Source organism: Podarcis pityusensis (genome assembly GCF_964106645.2).
Source record: "Podarcis pityusensis genome assembly, chromosome: 7".
Taxonomy (NCBI): Eukaryota; Metazoa; Chordata; class Lepidosauria; order Squamata; family Lacertidae; genus Podarcis; species Podarcis pityusensis.
Genome location: NC_138031.1, coordinates 75,094,043 through 75,114,913, shown reverse-complemented (window position 1 = coordinate 75,114,913; position 20,871 = coordinate 75,094,043). Strand labels below are relative to the sequence as shown.

The 20,871-nt window shown below is 40.6% G+C and overlaps 1 long non-coding RNA gene across 1 annotated transcript in view; it reads left to right on the top strand.

Moving 5' to 3' along the window:
* Nucleotides 1-11,604: 11,604 nt before the first annotated feature.
* The window catches only part of LOC308482206, a 37,798-nt gene continuing 28,531 nt past the window's right edge, over nucleotides 11,605-20,871 (top strand). The window contains exon 1 of the long non-coding RNA XR_013989149.1: nucleotides 11,605-11,697. This is a non-coding gene — a long non-coding RNA (uncharacterized lncRNA). The remainder of the gene's footprint in view (nucleotides 11,698-20,871) is intronic.

The window sequence follows — 20,871 nt, the reverse complement described above, 5'->3', positions numbered from 1 at the left end:
ATGTATATCAGCAGGCCTTTTCTTGGGAGTGGCAATTTATATTTGGCAAAAACACAATCCTGCATTTCCAAAATAGCCATTTGGCAGTTCCTTCTTGCACCCCCACTGCTTCCATCTACTAAAGTATCCTTATCTCCTGTTATTTCTGCAAGCCCCCACCCACCACTTCCCACCAGTCTTTCACTTTTGAGGAAATGGCATTGATTCTCATATTCATGGAAGAGAGTAAAAATATAGGTTACCTTTCCAATACCTTAATCTCCAGTATCTCACACAGTAAAAGTGTGGGCATCTCAGTATCAAAGACTGAGATGAAAAAGAATGTAAGCAGGCATGAATGGAAATATTATAATAGGGAGAATTTTTTTCAGAAAGTCCCTGGGCTGTTCTAGAAGTTATGGGACATGCACTGATTGGAAATGTTTTCATTTGTGCTAAAAGCAATATCATGTGTAACTGCCCCAATACCATTGTGAACATGCATAATCATGAATTTGCAATGAAAATGACATCTGGAGGAACCCTCTATTTTACCCCAGTGACTTTGGCTTGTTCTATTGACTCCCTGCAGCCTTTCAAAAAGGCAATAAATCATCTTCAAATATCTTAAGGGCTGTCACATGGAAGAAGGAACAAGCTTGTTTTCTCCTGTTCTGGATGGTAGGACTCAAACCAATGGCATCAAGTTACAAGAAAGGAGATGCGGACTGAACATGTGGAAAAACTTTCTGACATTAAGAGCTGTTAGACAGTGGAACAGTCTCCCTCGGGAGGTTGTGGACTCCCCTTCCTTGGAGGGTTTTAAGCAGAGGTTGGCTGGCCATCTGTCATGGATGCCTTAGCTGAGATTCTTGCATTCCAGAGGGGTGGACTAGATGACCCTTGGGTGCCTTCCAATTCTAATTCTCTAATTTTTTTTAAGGATTTGGGTTTTTTCCCCCAAGCACACTTAGCAGAGGTGTTCGCAAATTTCAAGTAAACCAAAATTCCAAGCTGAAATCGAAGATTCCTGCTCACCAGAGGAATTTCATGTTGAGGTTTGTGAGAAAGCCTCTCCTCCTTACAGAGGGGAGGAGTTGTGAGCGGGAGCCGTTTCCCGCATTGGCAGGGGGTGTTTTGGCCCCTGCTCAGCTGTCCCGGCTGCCGCACCACCCCCCTTGGAGCCAACCAATCAGGTAGAGGCTTGGGGGCAAGGTTTAGCCGCTCAAATGCATCCACGGCAGCGCTTCCCTTTCATTGTGCTGCTGGTTTTTGTTGGAGTTTGGAGTGGACAATTAGTGAGTTGGCAAGAAGCCAAGTTAAGCAAGGGTCAGTGAGAAAGTGTGCTTGGAGATAGGGAAGCCTAGCAACAGGTGGTGATTGGCTAAAAGTTTTCCCTTATAAGCAGTGTTAACGGAAAAATCTGAGGGCTCCCTTGGACAAAAACAAAGACACCAACCAGGATAACTTAGAGCAAAACAGCAGCCTGTAGGCTTGGCCTTTATTGATCTGTTGCAACAGGGTGCTCCCCTCACCCGCAGGAGAGAGGAGGGACCCAGAAAATTGGTGTGCAAGGCCTTATAAAGACTTTTGAAATTGCCACCCTGTAGATCAAGACCACCCCCAGAAACATCATACATACATCACAGAAGGGGTGTAACTTAAGACCACCCCTCAGATACATCATACCTACATCACAAAAAAGGCGGTCTAAACAGAAATTTGAATGTTGTTTTTCTCCTGTCTGGTAGGTTACTTGATTGGATTGCCTGGGGAGCCTGGCCAATCTTTTGTAATGATAAATACTTAGTTCCTGGGCCCAGGTCACAGGCTCACACCCTATTCAAAACAGACATACCCTTAAGACAGGATTTGTGAGGAAAGAGACAATGGGAGGTTTCCCACTTTGACCTTGCAGAGAAAACATTTGCTCAGTTTAGGAATCAAAATGGCTTCAGGTCGGTCTTCCTGTGCTGATCTATGTACGTGCGGTTATGAACATTACCATATATCTAAGACCTCAAAATTCCTATCACAGCAGCATGACACAGTAGTTTGGTGTTGGAGTTCAGAGGTTGGTGTGTAGAGTTTGAATTGAGTCTGTGTATATAGTAACTTGTACAAAGCTGTGCTGTACTCTGTATATAATAAAAGCAAATACAAATCAAGTTACTGCTCAGCATGTTATGTTCCTGAGTTGTCATCCTGGACTACACGGACTAAGCAGTCGGTAGCAGAGAGTTTTTGGTTGAGATCCATCAACATTTCAATGGGACTGTAAAGGGTTGTAAATAAGAGTTCTGAACTTTCTCAGAAGCACCCCCATAACACCCAAATGCTGCTCTTCAAGCTGTGTGGTTGATGCCATCATTTGCTGACAAGAAACTTGGGACTTGAGAAGTTACTTGAACCTCAAACGCCAGAGCTTTGGAACTTTATCACATTTGCTTGCTCAGCAAGAATGGAGAAATGGAGTGTAAACAATGTAACCTTGCAATGATCATGAGACTTTTCCCTTGTGTGTCAACTGTATGGAACAAATAATCACAGAGGCACTCAACACTGATAGCTGCAGTCTGCTGACCATCCTTGAATGGTTCAGGTTAACATATATTATAATAAATATCCCATTGACCTGAATGGAACAGGTACCCCAGGATCAAAAGAATTATGCAACTGCTTCCACCCAAGGGGACTTTGTTACCTAAAGAGCAACCTGCAATCTTTTTGCAGACTTTCAAAGCCTGTTTGCATAAACTCCAGTTTTTCCTGATTACCTGGTACTTGTCCTTGGTAGAAGAACATTGTGTGGCGAGGCCCTGGCCCCCATGGTTCCCTTAGATAATAAACACACAGACATGAATGTTTAGGTTAATGGGATAAAATAGGCCACAACTTTCTTGGTTACAGATGTGAGCGGTGTGGCTTAGGCATTGAGTGAAACTGGACTATATCCTGACTCCTGCCTGTCTGCAGGTAGTCTCATAAGGGTAAACCACCAGTAGGGGGAGCCCTATGATATACATCAAATCGGGGCACCCCCAGGGTCCCTGATGGGGTCGTGCCATGGCCCTAGCCCATGCCCAGGCTTCAGACAGGAACCACGCTCCCTGGATCCTTTTAAAGCAGTAGTTCTCAACTTGTGGGTCCCCAGATGTTGTTGGACTACAGCTCCCATCATCCCTGACGACTGGTCATGCTGGCTAGGAATGATGGGAGTTGTAGTCCAACAACATCTGGGGACCCACAGGTTGAGAAACACTGCTTTAACGGGATACCCTTAACGAGGTGGGGCAGGTGGAGGCAACAACCTCCCCTCCCATAAACAAGGCTTACCCAATGCCTAACCTTACAAAGTTGTGATGTGGCCGGGAGTCCCAATGACACAGGCAGTATCCCTCCACCCACAGTCGGGTTACTGGGAGGCCTGGAGGCCCTCCTGCAACGCCACCCCCTGGGGAAGGGGAGGGCACCTGTATAAATTTAAGCATGACTTTAAAAAGCATCACAAAGAGCACACCGGGAATGGCTGAACCTAAGGAAAACTAAAAAGGAATGGAAATTGGCTGATCCATCCACCTAACAATAAGGCCAACTGAACTTAAAAGGATTTGTCTCTGCATTGACGTGCATAGGTTTATGCTGCTTAATACTAATATTTCATTATTTAAGTAGTGTGTTTTACAGCAGTAGTTCTTCAGGAAATCGGGGGGGGGGGGGATTAGGAAAACCAATCTTCCCATGAGTGAAGGGACAAGGCTAGATGTTTCAAGCTATGCTGAAAGCATTGTTATAACAAGATTGATTTTTTTTTTACACAAAGCACAGAGAGAGGGAGTGGTGAAAAATTTGCCTCATTATCTCTTAAAAGGTAGCCTTCGTGGGGATAATGGTGGAATTGTTAGTTTCTGTGTTGAATAGACTGACACATCATGTAGCGATACAATTAGCGCAGCCACTTAGAAGAGATATTACTGTAAATTCACAATATTGCTAATTTTGCTGGTGTGTTTATAAAGACATGAACAACAAAAACAAGTCAGACGAGGTATCTTTGTTTTGTTTTGTTTGTATATAGCTTTTTCTCTTTTGCGTTTTTGTTTTTGATGTCTTGCTTGTATCCTTGATGGTAAATTAGTGTGTATATGCACACACAGGGGAGTGTGTGTATGTGTCACACACATACACATCAATTGTTCACTATGACCTTTGGGCCACAGTGAAAGCAACAACATTCATTCATAATAACTTCAACAACAAAGAAACCATACATTTTATTAGATGAAATGCACACTACATTCCACTGTAATGTTCTATGGAGGGGGTGGGTTGAGATCCAATCAATTGCTTTTCTCGTCACAAGAAGAGTTGGAGTCCAGTTTGTTTGAGAAATGCAAACATGCTTTGTTTTGCAACTATTCATTTTGCCTGGAAGAGAAGAAGACAGTATCATTGTAGTCAAACTTTAAATATTGCTCCTGCTATAGCAAAGTCATCAAACTTTGCATCATTAACTGTTCTGCTTACCTGGCTTTCAATACTAATTATCTGAAATACAGGTGAATCACACTATGTCTTAAAATAGAATTAATGAGCATTCCCATCGAGAATGCAATTGGCTAGATTATTAAACAGCATCTGTGTTCTGTCAATTATGGTAATTTCACTGTTTTAAAGAGCATTTTACATTTCCTGGTGGGAATATAACTGTGCCCAGCATATGTTTATTAAGCCACTTAGCAAACAGAGTTTTATTAATGAATCTTCAAGTTAAACTATTCCATTCTGTATTTTTTAATTAGAGACTGTAAGTCATAGTATACGCGTAAAGTGAATGGCCATAGATGTACTGAGTAAACACAGATACTTTTGATAACATTACTCTGTTACGTAGTAACCTGATTGAAGATATGATAGGTATCATCATAATGGATAATGGGCTGTAACATAGTAATGTGAATTTTGTGTATGATACTGCACCTCTTAGCTAACTAGAAACATGTAGCGGAATAAGCATTCAACAGCAAAAGTCTCTTTTTAGCTTTAACTGATGAAGCTTTCCTAATAAGGCCTCTGAGAATTGGCTCACACAAACAAACAATGCTTATTTTCGCCACATGATCATTTAGTCAAATTAGAGTTACCACTAAATATTGTCAAAAGTGAAATTCAAGCTTAATTAGCAGATGAAGATGACCATTTGGGGAAGGCATTACCTTCACTGAATTTATATTCCAGCCCGAATGTGACCATTTCTCACATTCACTTATGTCTGACCAATTCAGTTATTTGAGTGGTTATTGCTATCAAGAAATGACCTGTACACATGCCAAAGGCAAAAAAAAAAAAAAAAGTTTGTAGAGGAAGAGGGCTGAGACCAGGTGAATTTGTAGAGACTTGGAGTTTGACTGTAAAAAAAAATTACCACTTCCATGGTGTTCCCCCCCACTTTACCCCTCTTCTTGGTGCATGAGAAATCTGTAAGTGCGCTAAGTGTTCTTAAACCCAAATCGTTGAGGCTTCTTAATTTAGAATTCTAACTAATATATTTGGGTTTGGATGCTGGAAACCTAGACTGTAAGAAATCTCTCAGCTCTGAAGCTCACTGGGTGGCCTTAGGGAAATTCCTATCTGTCAGCATGCCTTGCCTTGGAGGGCTATTGTATTCAAGTGTGGGGTGGAAAGGTAGTTAATAAGTAAATAAATGTTTGCTCATCTCCAGGCTCTTGAAAGGAAAACAGGTTGGGGAGTGAGAACTCTTTACTTCCGCAGATAGTTTTCCATTACCTAACTCTTCAGCTGGGTAATTGTTCAGGGGCCAGTAAGCAAATTTCACAATCCCTTGAAGTAAATTAGAAACAGAAAAGTAATTCTCTACAAGTGCTGCAATAATGCTATGCCATCCATCTATTTTTGTTTAATGGATACGGTTATTTTCATAAGGATTCTTTACAGCATAACCAGTTATTTTCAGATTTAAATGTTAAGACTGTGGGACAAGTCTGCGTGACACAGCAGATGAGTGATCGAGATCTCTCTCTTTGACTGCTTTGGTTGAAATTGAAAACAGTGGCACAGGTATGGTATTATGATGGGGATAGTGGTGATGTGGCAAAGGATATTTAACCCTTTCCCCCAACCTAAATAGCATTCTAAATTATGACCCCCAGACGGAAAAAAGATAAAAACGTCTACCTTCATTCCCTCCCTCTTGGGGGACTCAAAAAATCACTTTAGGGAGGTGATTTAGATTGTGCACAAGAGGAATGAGTTAATTGACTTCTCCCTAGCACTTATTTTCTCACCAAACTAGCAACCCTGTGCAGGGTGGAGAACCTTCAGGTTGTAAGCCAATCTTGACCCAGAGGAGAGTATGATTTGGGAGAAGACTATGGTTTGGAGAATCAGTGGTTTCCACCTTTATATACCCCAGATGTGGACCAGAGCATAAGGTAAAGGTAAAGGGACCCCTGACCATTAGGTTCAGTCATGACCGACTCTGGGGTTGTGGCGCTCATCTCGCTTTATTGGCCGAGGGAGCCAGCGTACAGCTTCCGGGTCATGTGGCCAGCATGACCAAGCCGCTTCTGGCGAACCAGAGCAGTGCACGGAAACACCGTTTACCTTCCCGCCAGAGTGGTACCTATTTATCTACTTGCACTTTGATGTGCTTTCGAACTGCTAGGTTGGCAGGAGCAGGGACCGAACAACGGGCACTCACCCCGTCACGGGGATACGAACCACCGACCTTCTGATTGGCAAGTCCTAGGCTCTGTGGTTTAACCCACAGCGCCACCCGCTTCCCTTACGGACCAGAGCATAGCCAGTTTTAAATTTGGTCTGGAACCCCACCCTCTGGGAGGCTACCAATTAAGATTCTGGTAGCTTCCTGCTCTAACCTCCAGCGCTGCCCCAGAGCCGTAGAGACTGCCCTTGGTAAGTCACTTTGAGAACCAGCAGTGGTGAACCCCAGGCTCACAAGTTATCTAGATTATCAGAGGGAAGGATACAAAATCAGTCCCCACCATGATAACCAACTTGGTACGTGCAAGGAGATTTGCTTTAACATGGGCGTGAGCATTTAAACAAGCGGCTTCTCCCAACAGCAGCCTAAATGGTGTAGCCCAACAATAGTTGCACCTCATGGTTACTCCAATAAGCATTTGCTTCTGGCCTGTGCTCCAGTGTGCCCTGTTGTTGGTACACTACACTGGTACCTCTGGTTAAGAACTTAATTCGTTCTGGAGGTCCGTTCTTAACCTGAAACTGTTCTTAACCTGAGGTACCACTTTAGCTAATGGAGCCTCCTGCTGCCTCCACGCCGCCACCACACAATTTCTGTTCTCATCCTGAAGCAAAGTTCTTAACCCGAGGTACTATTTCTGGGTTAGTGGAGTCTGTAACCTGAAGTGTCTGTAACCTGAGGGACCACTGTACTGGGATTATAATCGCAGAACTCCCCCCGCCCTCCTATCTTATTAATGACGATTGTTCTGTGCACATTGCTGTAAGTAAATCCCTATGGCAGGATGCAGGTGGCGCTGTGGTCTAAACCACTAAGCCTCTTGGGCTTGCTGATCAGAAGGTAGGCGGTTGAATCCCCACGATGGGGTGAGCTCCTGTTGCTCTGTCCCAGCTCCTGCCAACCTAGCAGTTCAAAAGCACGTCAAAGTGCAAGTAGATAAATAGGCACTGTTGTGATGGGAAGGTAAATGGCATTTTTTGTGCGCTCTGGTTTCCATCACGGTGTTGTGTTGCACCAGAAGTGGTTAGTCATGCTGGCCACATGACCCAGAAAGCTGTCTGTGGACAAATGCTCGTTCCAACCCCATAGTCACCTTTGACTGGCCTTAACCATCCAGGCGTCCTTTACCTTTTTTTTTTTTTTTTTTTTTTTTGGCCTACGTTAAACATAGGTCTTTAATCTGCTGTTGAAAATTTGCATACAAGTCAAATGGTTTTTCTTTACTTTTTGTTTTGCTTTAGGGAAATGAATGGTTAATCATTTATTTGTGCTTTATGGACCTAGGAAATAATTCCTGCACCCAACATTACAATTTAATTAAATGGCATATAAAACAAAGATTGTGAAATTAATGGGATTCCGCTAAGAAGCTTGGTTAATCAAATGCCTTATTAATGCCATGGTTCTGTATATGTTTGTGTATATATGGCTTGCTTTTTATTTAGTAAAATAAGCAATTTAATGGTTTCCTTGATGATGGGAATATCATTTGCTTTGTTATCTCCAATCATATTCCCCTAGAAGCGATTTCAAGACTATTTCATTAATAGTGCTTCAAATTTATTTTCCCTGTGTTGTGGTATTTTCTATAACAAAATAGCCTGATCTTCCTTTTGGCTAAACAGGAGATAAAGATTATTCCCACCAAAATCTATTAGAGGTACCCAAGAGATACAAAGTAAATTTATTATGATGAACAATGTACATTGTATACAATATATGCATCTTGCCCTTTCTTACATTTGCTCCTCAGTATTCGCCTGGGAATAAACGTATATATTTAGATTAGCATTGGTATATTCTGTATCACACCTGCACTATTTCTGGCCCACCAATATATTTCGGATGGATGCTACTTTGTATGAATTCTGCTATTTTCCATATCAGACCTGCACTATTTGTGATCCATCGTCAACTGCAATCTAACAGCTTCATATGACACGTCACTGGGTGACTATTTCATTTCCACTCAAATGAGTTTTCTCTTTTTCCTTTCTCAGTTGGGCTGGACATTTAAGCATAAAAAGGGAACTGTACCACTGAGAAAGTAGATACAAATTTGCATGTACTAATTGATATTTATATATGCAAATTTAGAAACAATTATCAGAATTTAAATGGAAGCTAATTAATTTCCCATCCAAATGCCCCAAATAAATTCTTCAGTTAGTTTGTACCCCAGCACCAGATCACTCCCAGTCTCTGAGTTGAAGGTAAATTAATTAAAGAGAAACTATTTAGCACTCCGATCGTGCTCTGAAATATTTTCCCCTTCAGTTAATTACCCATACTCATGAGCCACTTTTAACCTCCTCTTATATATATATTTTTTTTAAATAAGATGCTACGTTTGTGATTCTGTTTTTCTTTGTGTATGTGTGTGTTTGGGGGGTGGGGTATTATAATGAAAAGGCATGGCCAGTGTGCGGTGATGGCTTTTCTTCTTTTCAAGAAGTTTGACAAGCTATAGGTCAGCTGCCTCTGTCAGCCTGCTGCCAAGCTGTGAGCTGAAACCCAAGATACCTCTGGAAAATGAGAACACGTGATGGCATAATAGTGTTTCTATTTCCAGGGATGTTGCTTGTAAAAAAAAAAAAGGCTGAACGTAAATACCTGATCATTCCATTACTACCAAGTATGCTTGATGGTCATTTAACTGCTTTTTGGGTGTGTTTTCCCCAAGCTTCTTAACTGATTTCTGCAATATCAGGATCTCCCTGAACATGCTAATGGTTTCTACTTTTTCCCTTCTGGCAAATTATCTTTTGGCACTCAGCCTCTGTGTTTGTGGTGTGCTCAATACAGTGGTACCTCGGGTTAAGTACGTAATTTGTTCTGGAGGTCTGTACTTAACCTGAAACTGTTCTTAACCTGAAGCACCACTTTATCTAATGGGGCCTCCTGCTGCTGCCGCGCCGCCGGAGCACAATTTCTGTTCTCATCCTGAAGCAAAGTTCTTAACCCGAGATAATATTTCTGGGTTAGTGGAATCTGTAACCTGAAGCTTATGTAACCCGAGGTACCACTGTAATCTGATTCATTCCTTTTAGAAACATGATAAATGACAGATGAGTCAAAGTTTGGGATGCTCACACCACATCGCTCCTTCTAGCAAGAGGCAAAGTGCAGTGATCACATCTGGCAGCAGCATCCACAAGGGCAGCTGATCTGGCTTCCAAGGAATGCATTCCCTACTGTTGCTGCTGCCAGCAGAGTGGCTACAATGGCTATGGTGTGCTCCTTGGCAGTCCTCGTCACACCACCTCTACAGCAGCCTCTCGGGGAATAGGAGGCACCAATGGTCTCCTCCCCCTTCAAGAGAGGAAGTTGGGGGTGCTGTTCTCTAGGCTCTCCTGGTTTCTACACCCGCCTTGTATCCTTCAGAGTGGGCCCCCTTTCCCCGCACAACAGCCTTTGAGCCCCACTGAATCCATTAGGTAAGGTTGATTAATTTCCCCCCTTGTTCCTGATGTAATCATCACTCAACCCATTGTTCCCAATGTAGATTGCTAGTCTAATGTCTAATGTTTCTTTATACTCATGGCATGATATAGAGAGATAAGCCATAACGTAAGTTTGGATTCACACACACCTCCTCACAAGATCTTTATTTTCCCCTTGTTCCCGATGTAGTTCTTCACTCTTGCCTTGTTCCTGATGCAGATCTTTATTCCCCCTTTGTTCCTAATTTAGGCCTTCACACACCCCTTCTTCCCTGGTGGGGAGGCTGCTATTTTGTGGTTTGCCTCAGGTGCCAAAATGTCTTGGTCTGTTCCTGGTTCAATGTAGTGGTTCAAAATCAAATAGTATCAGATGAACATTTATTTTTCATGCTGGGTGGTATTCACAATAAAGAAGCAGTCCCCCCCCCCCCACAAGAGAGTAGCACAATTTTAAAACAAAAGATTGACATCACGATTATAAAGCATTTTATGCAGCTCTCCCTTTTCCTTACTAGTATAGTTCAGCTTATTACATTGCAAATTCTTCCGAACAAATGAGAGTCTTATCCCTTGTTCCTGGGGAGAGAAGTAGTAATACTTTGATGTTGCTTCCAAATATAGAAATTACTTCTGTTTTAAAATGCAGATGAGATTCCTTTCTTTCTTCCCCTGCCTTGGTACAGACTCTGCCTGTCATAATTGAAATTTGAATATGACTCATTCTTAAACTTGAAGGGTGTTTGGGTGGGGAAGAAAGTAACAGAAGAAGCAAATAATTAAAAGAGCTCTCTGGAGAGATGCTATGCTCGCAAATTAAATATTGTTTGAGTTATGCTTGAAGAAAGAAAAGGAGAAGTTTTAAGGATGGAATAATAACAAGGGATGAGAGAATGGTAGTTCCTGGTGCAAATAATCACAGTGGAGTGAAGACAGATGTGCGGAATAGTAAAACACATTTTGTTTTACAAGTATGGTGTAAAATTTTGTTATAGATACACTTGTTATAACTTTTCTTTCTGATGCATCCAGACCAGCAAGCACTGGATCACTAAATCGTTTCCCATGCCAAAGAAATGTTTAATCTACAGTTTACCCCAGTCTCCTGTGCATGAAGTATGATAACATTTGGAAGGAGTTTATATAGAATGTAGTAGGCTATTAATATCTACACGAGTACAATGGAACCTTGGTTTTTGAACGTCTCTGCTGCTGAACATTTCAGAAGCCGAACACAGAAAACCCAGAAGTCAGATGACTGGTGAATGTTTAGACACTCTAATGAATGGTTAGACACCATTCTGGCACCACATTCATAGCTGTAGATCCTGGGTTCAAGCTTTTCAGACAGGGGAAATGCAAAGCTTGAGAAAAACCAGGATACAGGTGCCCAGCTACCGAATATTTTCTTGACTTTTCCATAACTTTTTACAGAGAACATCTGATAATACTGAATGACACCTTAGAGCAGAATGAGGAAAGGGCCAAGGGTTTCCAGAATGACCAGCTGCTATACTGCCATCCACAGTGACGGTAAGCAAGCAATCTTGATTTTGAAAGGCTTTGAATGTTAAAGTATGTCAGTGGCTAAACATTCCTCTATATTTCCCTACTTGTGCATTTTTAATGAGGAGCTCTGAGGAGAATTGTCTGTTTCATCCCCTATACTTATGTTTCTTTGAATGAAATGGTAACTTCTGAATTATGCTGATGAAAGTCAATATTTATCAAGTGCAGCTCGTCTATATACCCTATATATTACAGGTCTAGTAATTGCCAGAGAAACTATTTGTCAAAATCTGAAGATGCAAGGACAACGCAACAGCTTAATTATTAATTGTTCAAGAAGACATTGTTAGTTTTCATCCTTTTTTTACCGAATCTAAAATGATTTGAGGTCCCTTCTCTTTTTGAATCACTCTAGGAAATGTGTGCTCACACATTGCATAATATAAGACTTCACAGAGACGTTACAGAAAATCACTGGGTGGCCTACCTATCTCTGCAGAGTTGTTATCAGTGTGGAAAATCATGGCACTGCCACAGTGATGAGCCTTAAGGCGGCTTTCAGGTTCGAAATGTTAACACTGCAATGTTGACTCCTGCTCAGTCTCAGTCCCATCACCACCCTCCTCTTCCCTCCCCAGCCAACATGCTCTTCCTCCTGTCTTTCTTCCTACCTTTTAAAATTCCAGTGGCAGCACCAGTGACTTCCTCACTGCCTCCTGGTCTCTGGTAATGTTTGAGCCACTCCTGCTGTTTGCAGTGGACAGTTTGAAAAATGTTCAAAACTTCATTTCTTAAAAAAAAAGAATTTTTAAAAAAGAATTTAGGTCTTTTCTAGACGTTGTGGCAAATAGCAGGCATTTTTTCTGATCACCTCACGCAGGATGCCTGGGGGGGGGGGGAAGACCCACAAAACTATCTCAGAATCTAGGCTTCAGGTGAGGCAGCAGGGAAGTGGAAGTGTTTGGCTAGGTGGTTGCCATGGCAAATGGAAGCTGTATTTGGTGGACAGGTGATTGAATGAGTGGCAGGTTGATCCATTGAGCCCTCAGCCAGTGCCTGATTAGGCTTGTTAAGTATAATTGGTTTAACTGACACAACAATGGAAAATGTGTGTGCTTACTGATGATGGTTTAATATGGGGAAATTCCATTGCAGCATAATGTGGGACTTTAAGCTCCTAAATGACTTAATGATTAACTGTTGATTGCTTTCTACTCTCAACTCAGTGTAACCTTTGGTCATGTGATGAGGGTCTTGAGTTGCAAATTTGCCATCTTGGAAAGGTGGTGGTTAGAGTCTTTTGTTCTTTCAGATTCTGTGGAGTAATAGACATGTGAAAGACTCTCCTGAAGGGAGAGAAAACAGCTCCAGGAGAAATGGAGGCTGTAGGAATAGGGAGACCTTTGCTTATAGGTCTGTTTGGCTAGTTTTGTTTTCTCCAAAACTCCATGGAGTAAGGATGTAAATGAAGCTCTCCAGATAAACAGCTTCAGGTTAAAGGGGCTGGAATGCAGGCAATGAAACCTGGGACACACACAGAGAGAGGCTATTTTTATTTCTAAGATGCTGGGCCTGTGCTGGACAGTGCAAGGCATTGTATGGATGTATCTTTGATGCTTTTGTTCTGCAAGTAAACTTTCGAATTAAAGTTATGGACCTTAGTAATGTTTTTATTCCAAAAGGACTCAGTTTTTATGGATCCAGTTGCTTCAAACTATACAATATCACCAGAACCAGAAGTAAGTGGGGGCACCTACTTTCTCTCTTTTTGTACCAGTTCCCATCATTTATCTCTTTCTTCTTTTCCACTCTTTGCAGGGTAGAGATCCTTCTAGCCAGAAGTCTGAACTTTTCACTTTCAGAGGGCTTTTCAAATTAGGGAAAGGGCTGCATGAAAGTAGGCTGAGGGTTACGGACTGCCTGTCTTTGGCCTGAAGGGTTGTAGATGTAAGGAACCCTTTTATTCCTTCAATTGCTGATCAAAGTATAAAGTAGGCAGAATGACAGCATGCCATTTTGCTTCAGCAGATGACTTGGAGAACTATAATGAGAACTTGGATATATCCTTTGGCTGCTGGTTTATCTCTGGCTTGAAGGAACAGAATGCTGGATTAAATGGCTTAATCAAATGAATATGTTCTCAATGCGGTTGGGTGTTCTAAGCAAGAGAGCTGGTTTGGAGGCAAGGAAAAGGAAGTACAAATGGAGTTCAGTTTCTCTTCCAATTCTTATTTTGAGCATCCCAGGCCAATCTCATTTATCTCTCCTCTACCACATGTGGAGATGTTTGTGCCCCAGATGCAGAGTTGTGCGCATATCTTCAGTTCTTTGTTTAATGGTTCAAAATGGCCCTGCTGTAACACATTCATTCCCAGCAATCTACTAGACATCATAGCTAACCGAAGATATCATACCTAACAGAAATTTCCATACAGTCAAATAATATATGGGCAAAGTCCTGTGCCCCATGGCAATGGCAATTTCTTATTCAGTGCTTTAGTGAAAAATGGAAGCTTCTAACTGCATATGTCCTGACTCTTGAGAAGAAGTATTTGTGATAATGGTATCTTCATTCTCTATTTTCTTGTTCCACAATGACCAGGAGTGCAATAACATTATTCCAAGCCTTACTTGGAATGTGAAATATTGACTTCAGCCATTGACATTATAATGATAGACGAAGACTTTGAACTAGAGTACCTACACAGTTAGCTATGAGCTACTTATTGCAATAACCATTGAGCTGTTGGACACTCATATCATTCTTAGATATAACTACAAGGAACAAAAATTTCTTCTCCACTTGAAAATTCAATTTCCCCAATAAAACTTTGCTCAGTAATAACTTGAGAAGTATGATTGCGATAGGAAGCCTCATCATCATTCTGTATTGATTTATGCAGAGGGCTGTGAGATTAATGTTTACTGTAGTAGAAATGAAATCCAGATGAGTCATTATATTGTTTATCTTGTTCTTGCCTTGGTCTTATTAATGCTGGGGGAGTGGGGAAGAAATGCATTTTTGACAGGAGCTTGGAGGAATACATTTATATTTAAGAGCAGAGTATTAAGATCTGGTTAATAATCTTATTTTGTAAAGTGCATCCCTGACAAAACTGATAAGAATAACTAAAGGGAAGAAGTTTGAATTGTCCCAGTGATCTTTGGTGACTTAATTGGTTGCAAAGTTGTATAAGTAACTGGGGCTGAGCCAACAAGTCACCCCACAGAAATAGTGAGGATAAATTTGGAGGTGTTTGGATTTGAAAGCTTCCTTCCAAACCCCAGAATACCTTTGAAGTCAATGTTTTATATGACTGAAGTCTGATGCACAACTGCGATGCTCAGTTTAAAACATCAATTTGATTACATACATTGGGATCAGCAGGGGCAAGGGGAATGATTAACCCCCACCCCCATGGTGTCCCTAATGGATCACATTTGTGCAAAGTGGGGAAATTAAGAACTGCATTTGAAGATAATTTTCCAGAAGAATAAAAGTCAATATTTTGTGTCCCTGAGAGCAGGGGGCCTGTTCTTCACTGACAGGGATGCCCTAGTGGCATGCCATGCATCACTGTGAGCAGCGATGCATTAAGCCTTCAAGGCGTACCAGAAATATATGGACCATCATGCCATGCGTGTATAGCTATTCCTAGAAGGTGTGACCAGAAAGTTTTGGTTTTTTAAAAAAATAATATTTATTAAAGTGTCAAAGAAAAAAAAATCACATTAATAAAAAAAAATTAACAATAAAAAAAAGAAAAATACAAAGTAGAAAAAAAGAAAAAACAGTTAAAAACAATTCCATCTTTTCCTCACTTCTTTTACATTTACTTGTTTCCCGGACCTCCTCATACCTCCCTCTTTTGTATTCCAATTCAGTTTATTAATCCAACAATTCCTTTCCCTCCTTTTTAATCCTAATCCTTAATCTTGATATATTGTAACATTAGATTTTTACATATTAAAAACCAATTTTTCCATATTCTTTTGTACCTATACAGCTAGAAACCACTTAACTTCAATCCAACATCATTCTAACATTCATTAATTTTGCAATATTTCTGTAAATAGTCTTTAAATTTCTTCCAATCTTCTTCCACCGACTCTTCTCCCTGGTCACGGATTCTGCCAGTCATTTCTGCCAATTCCATATAGTCCATTAATTTCATCTGCCATTCCTCCAGTGTGGGTAAATCTTGTGTCTTCCAATGCTTTGCAATGAGTATTCTTGCTGCTGTTGTAGCATACATAAAGAAAGTTCTGTCCTTTTTTAACACCGATTGGCCGACTATGCCCAGGAGAAAGGCCTCTGGTTTCTTCAAGAAGGTATATTTAAATACCTTTTTTAGTTCATTATATATCATCTCCCAGAAAGCCTTAATCTTTGGGCACGTCCACCAAAGGTGAAAAAACGTACCTTCAATTTCTTTACATTTCCAACATTTATTATCAGGCACATGATAGATTTTTGCAAGCTTGACTGGGGTTATGTACCACCTGTATATCATTTTCATAATATTTTCTCTTAAGGCATTACATGCCGTAAATTTCATACCTGTGGTCCACAACTGTTCCCAGTCAGCAAACATAATATTATGTCCAACATCTTGTGCCCATTTAATCATAGCAGATTTCACCGTTTCATCCTGAGTATTCCATTTCAACAGCAAGTTATACATCTTTGACAAAATTTTAGTTTTGGGTTCTAACAATTCTGTTTCTAATTTTGATTTTTCCACCTGGAAGCCGATTTTCTTGTCCAAATTGTATGCCTCCATTATCTGATAATAATGAAGCCAGTCTCGCACTTTGTTTTTTAGTTTTTCAAAACTCTGCAATTTCAATCTATCTCCATCTTGTTCCAAAATTTCCCAATATTTCGGCCATTTGACCTCCATATTGAGCTTTTTCAAGGCTTTTGCTTCCATCGGTGACAGCCACCTTGGGGTTTTATTTTCCAATAAATCCTTATATTTTATCCGGTGTGACCAGAAATTTGGGTGAATGGTCACAGAAATCAGACAGTGAGAAATATTCAAACATATATACTTTATAAGTCTTCAAAGTAGGCCCCCTCTGATACAATGCACCATTGACAACATTCGTAGAACTGTTGGAAACTTCTGGAGAAGTCCTTTTTTCGTACTGCTTTCAGTTCCCTTGTCACAGCAGCTTGGACGTGTGGAATGTTGGAAAATCTGTGCCCTTTAGGTGCAGATTTCAGTTTTGGAAAAAGAAAGAAATCTGGTGGGGCCAGATCAGGAGAATATGGAGAGTGGGACAACTCAGTAACCTCAGTAACAATTTCATGCGGAATATACAATTATTCCACCATCATTCAGATGGACAAATGCCAATTCTGCATCAATAACTCACAAACTCTGTCAACATTTGTGACTATTCTGCTCGTTGTCGGTCTACCAGACTGAGGGTCATCTTCGATGGTTTGCCTACCCTTCACGGAAATGCTTAAACTACTCATACACCATCTTTCGAGTGACAGATTCATCTCCATACACAATTGTGAGCATTTCCGGTGCCGATTGAATGTTCGAATATTTCTCGTTCTCCGATTTCTGTGACCATTCACTGAACTCTTCGGTCACACCTTGTAATTATGGGTGTGATGCTATTATTAATAAGCGGAATGAACCATCCTCAGGAAGCTTCACATCTGCTACTGCAAACCAGGATCTCCCAGGAATGAACAGAGCAATGACTCAGGCAAGAGTGAAGCACTCGTCTCAGGTGGTAGAAACACAAGAGACAGGGGCACGGAGGACAAGCAGGAGAACAAGCAAGAAGGGGGAGTGATCCTGACTGCTGGGGATGTGGGGTACAGTGGGGGCAGGAGGTGGCACCTTCCATTTTTGCCTCAGGTGGCTAAATAGGATGGGCCACCCCTGGCTGAGGATCATTAACTGTAGGGTAAAGAAGAGGCAAAGTTCACTGCACTCCATCCAGGTAGCCTTTTTGCTAATCAGCAGTCCTGTCAGGCTTATACATTGAGCTTTCTTGACTGCAGTTCTCTCTCTCTCTCTCTCTCTCTCTCTCTCTCTCTCTCTCTGTGTGTGTGTGTCCGTGTGTGTTGAAACCACTTGGATAGTTTCTCATAGAAGTATATATTCCATATAATTGCATGCCGTTCAACATTTCTCCAATGAAAATAGGGACATTCTAAGGAAAAGTGGGACATTCCAGGATCAAATCAGAAACCAGGACGGCTTCTCTAAATCAGGGATGTCCCTGGAAAATAGGGACACTTGGAGGGTCTGTTCCTGTTGACAGATCTGGGTCTCTTCACACAGCATGTTTGTGTCTCTGGTGAGGTAAGATCTTACAGGGCTATCACATAGGCAATCATGGATTTGCGACAAACATGTTTGCACATCACACAACTGACCCATTTTAGTGGCATCCTCAGCCAATAAAAACATTACTGTAGATCCCGCCTGCAAAATATGTGACCTGCCAAGATGAAGTAGTGCAGTCAGCCACAGCAGCAGACTTCATAGGCCAAGCATTTATTTTTTTTGCTGTTTGTTGAGAAATAGAAAAATAAGACTGGATTTGGGGTGGGGAGGCTGCCAAGCTCTTGGCTGGACAACTGCCTGTCTGATAATCTGTGTTTGGCTCAGTGGGTCGCAAGCTATGCTAGCCTTCTGTCGGCCATTCTCATTTTGTATGAATATGTGATGCCCATCTGAAAGTCAGAGTGATTAATCTGTGAATGGTTTATCTGAGAGAGAGAAATTCTGCTTCATGTTCAACTTGAAATAAGCATTTTAAGTGCTGTTCTGAATTAATACATTCTTCTTTATTGAAAAATAAGACTTTTCAGATGAACAAAACTCCTTTTTCGCAGTCATCAAGGGCTCCCCTCCCCCCTTTTAAAAAAGGCATTAACATGTGCTTAACTATAGGTGCATAATTCAGTGTAGAATAAGAAATTAATGTTTTAACATTTATATTATTTTCAAGTCTTATTCATTGTAGTTAAAAGGAACTTGTTGAAATTCATAGAACACAACCCTACATCATACTCTCCAACATTTCTCTGATGAAAATAGGGTTGCCCCATTCCATAATGATAATTTTACTATTTATACCACATACATCTTATTAGGTTGCCCCAGCACTCTGGGCAGCTTCCAACATATATAAAAAACATAATAAAACATCAAGCATTAAAAAACAACAACAACATCCTTTCAGATGGTTCAGGGATTGGGTAACTCCATATTCTCCAACATTTCTCCAATGAAAATATGGATATTCTAAGGAAAAGTGGGACATTCCAGGATCAAATCAGAAACTGGGATGGCTTCTCTAAATCAGGGATGTCTCTGGAAAATAGGGATACTTGGAGGGTCTGCTACATCTCAAAAATCCACTAGCCAAGAAGCCAACAGAGTAATATGATTCAGGGGCTATGCAACTTGCCTGTTTATAAGCCTATTTGTAAGGTGTCTGAGGATTACAGAAACAAACATTGAAAAACAATATAATTTAAATATCACCATACTGTAACGTATGCAGCTTTGTCAGTGAACCACTTTGGTGTACCTTAACTCCCTGATGATTTTAATAGAAAAAAATATTTTCCCCAAGCAATGTGATAGAAACAAACAAACAAACAATGTTCAAATGTGGAGCATTTCTTACGAAAATGTCATTACTTTTGCAACAACAGCATAGCTATGAATAACATTCTATGTGATGTAATTCACACACCAAATATATTTATATCTGCAGCTAGTACTGTAGAGGCTCTAGCTCTGGGCTACTTTTAATCTGTTTTAGCATTTTAACTTTTGTATGTTTTAAAATAGGGTTGTAATTTTGTATTGTTTTAACTTTTTGTAAGCTGCTTTGTTGGGTTTATGCAAGCAGTGTATAAGTTCATGGAGAGAAAAAAATCTCTCTCTCTCTCTTTGCCAAATTCAGGGTATTGGTGTTATATTTTAAATTTAGTTTTAAGTGGATCTGTCCAAATATATCATCCATTTATTTCCCACAAAAATGTTCCCAAACTGGTTCACAGCATCAAATGAACAACAGTAAGTCTAACAATTAAAAATAATAATTGCATTATTGCATTATGTGTTTATTGAATTTATATCTGGCCCTTCACTGTTCTGTCTTCTGGGATAGCTGTGCTTTCTGCATTCGCTCCATAAGACGCACACACATTTCCCCTTTTTAGGAGGGGAAAAGTGTGTCTTACAAAGCGAAAAATACGGTATACTTACATACACTGATTTTCTTAACTGAATACGAGTGACAGAGGTTGGACCCTAACATGGAAAACACCCAACATGTACAAAATTAATGAGACCCTAGAATATAAACAAAATTCAAATTCAGAGGAGCTTTGCATAGTCATTTAGATTTTCTCTGCTATTTCTTTTTCTCAAAGTACTCCCACTGGGTAGTTCAGCACTGCTGGTAGCATTGTTTGAGTAGACTTCATGCTTTTTGGCCTTTTTATGGGTAACAAAACAATTAACCTATGCTGCAGTAACCCTCAAACTCATTTAAGATGGGATTTTCCTATTAGTTCAAGCAACTCACTTTGGTGAAGCCTTGATCTATGTGCCTGATATTTTCAGCAAAATGGCATGTCCATGTGGAAAGGGATGCAGTGAAGCATCCAGTCACGATCTTGACCTTTTTAAAAATTCTGCTAGTTTGATAACATTCCAGCAAAAATAAAATAAATAAGAGCATAGCCAAAGTGACATTATTTCCCCCCTCTTTTACTTTCTATGCACAGGCATAAGTTAATACCTGACTTAATCAATTCTCTGTCTTAGCTTTGTTCTATCCAGATATTGTAAAACTGATTTATTTCCTCCTTCGTGCATAAATAGAAACACAGGAGTGCTTCATTTCCCTAGCTGCAGTTAGCTACAAGCTTAAATAAGTTAGAACTCTTTATCAACAGACCTACTAAGCAGAAAACAGCCCAACAGCCATGTTTTAAAGCCTACCAAATGGTTGGGACTGTCCCACTACCGATTTTTGTGGCTTGAAAAATGCAACAAGAACAGATTTATTGAGTGGGTCATACATGGGTTACCTTTGGGTTACAAATTGGGCAGGCTTGTTTAATACATGCATGTAAGCACACATGTATCCCCATTTACAGGGATGTGGGTGGTGCTGTGGGTTAAACCACAGAGCCTAGGA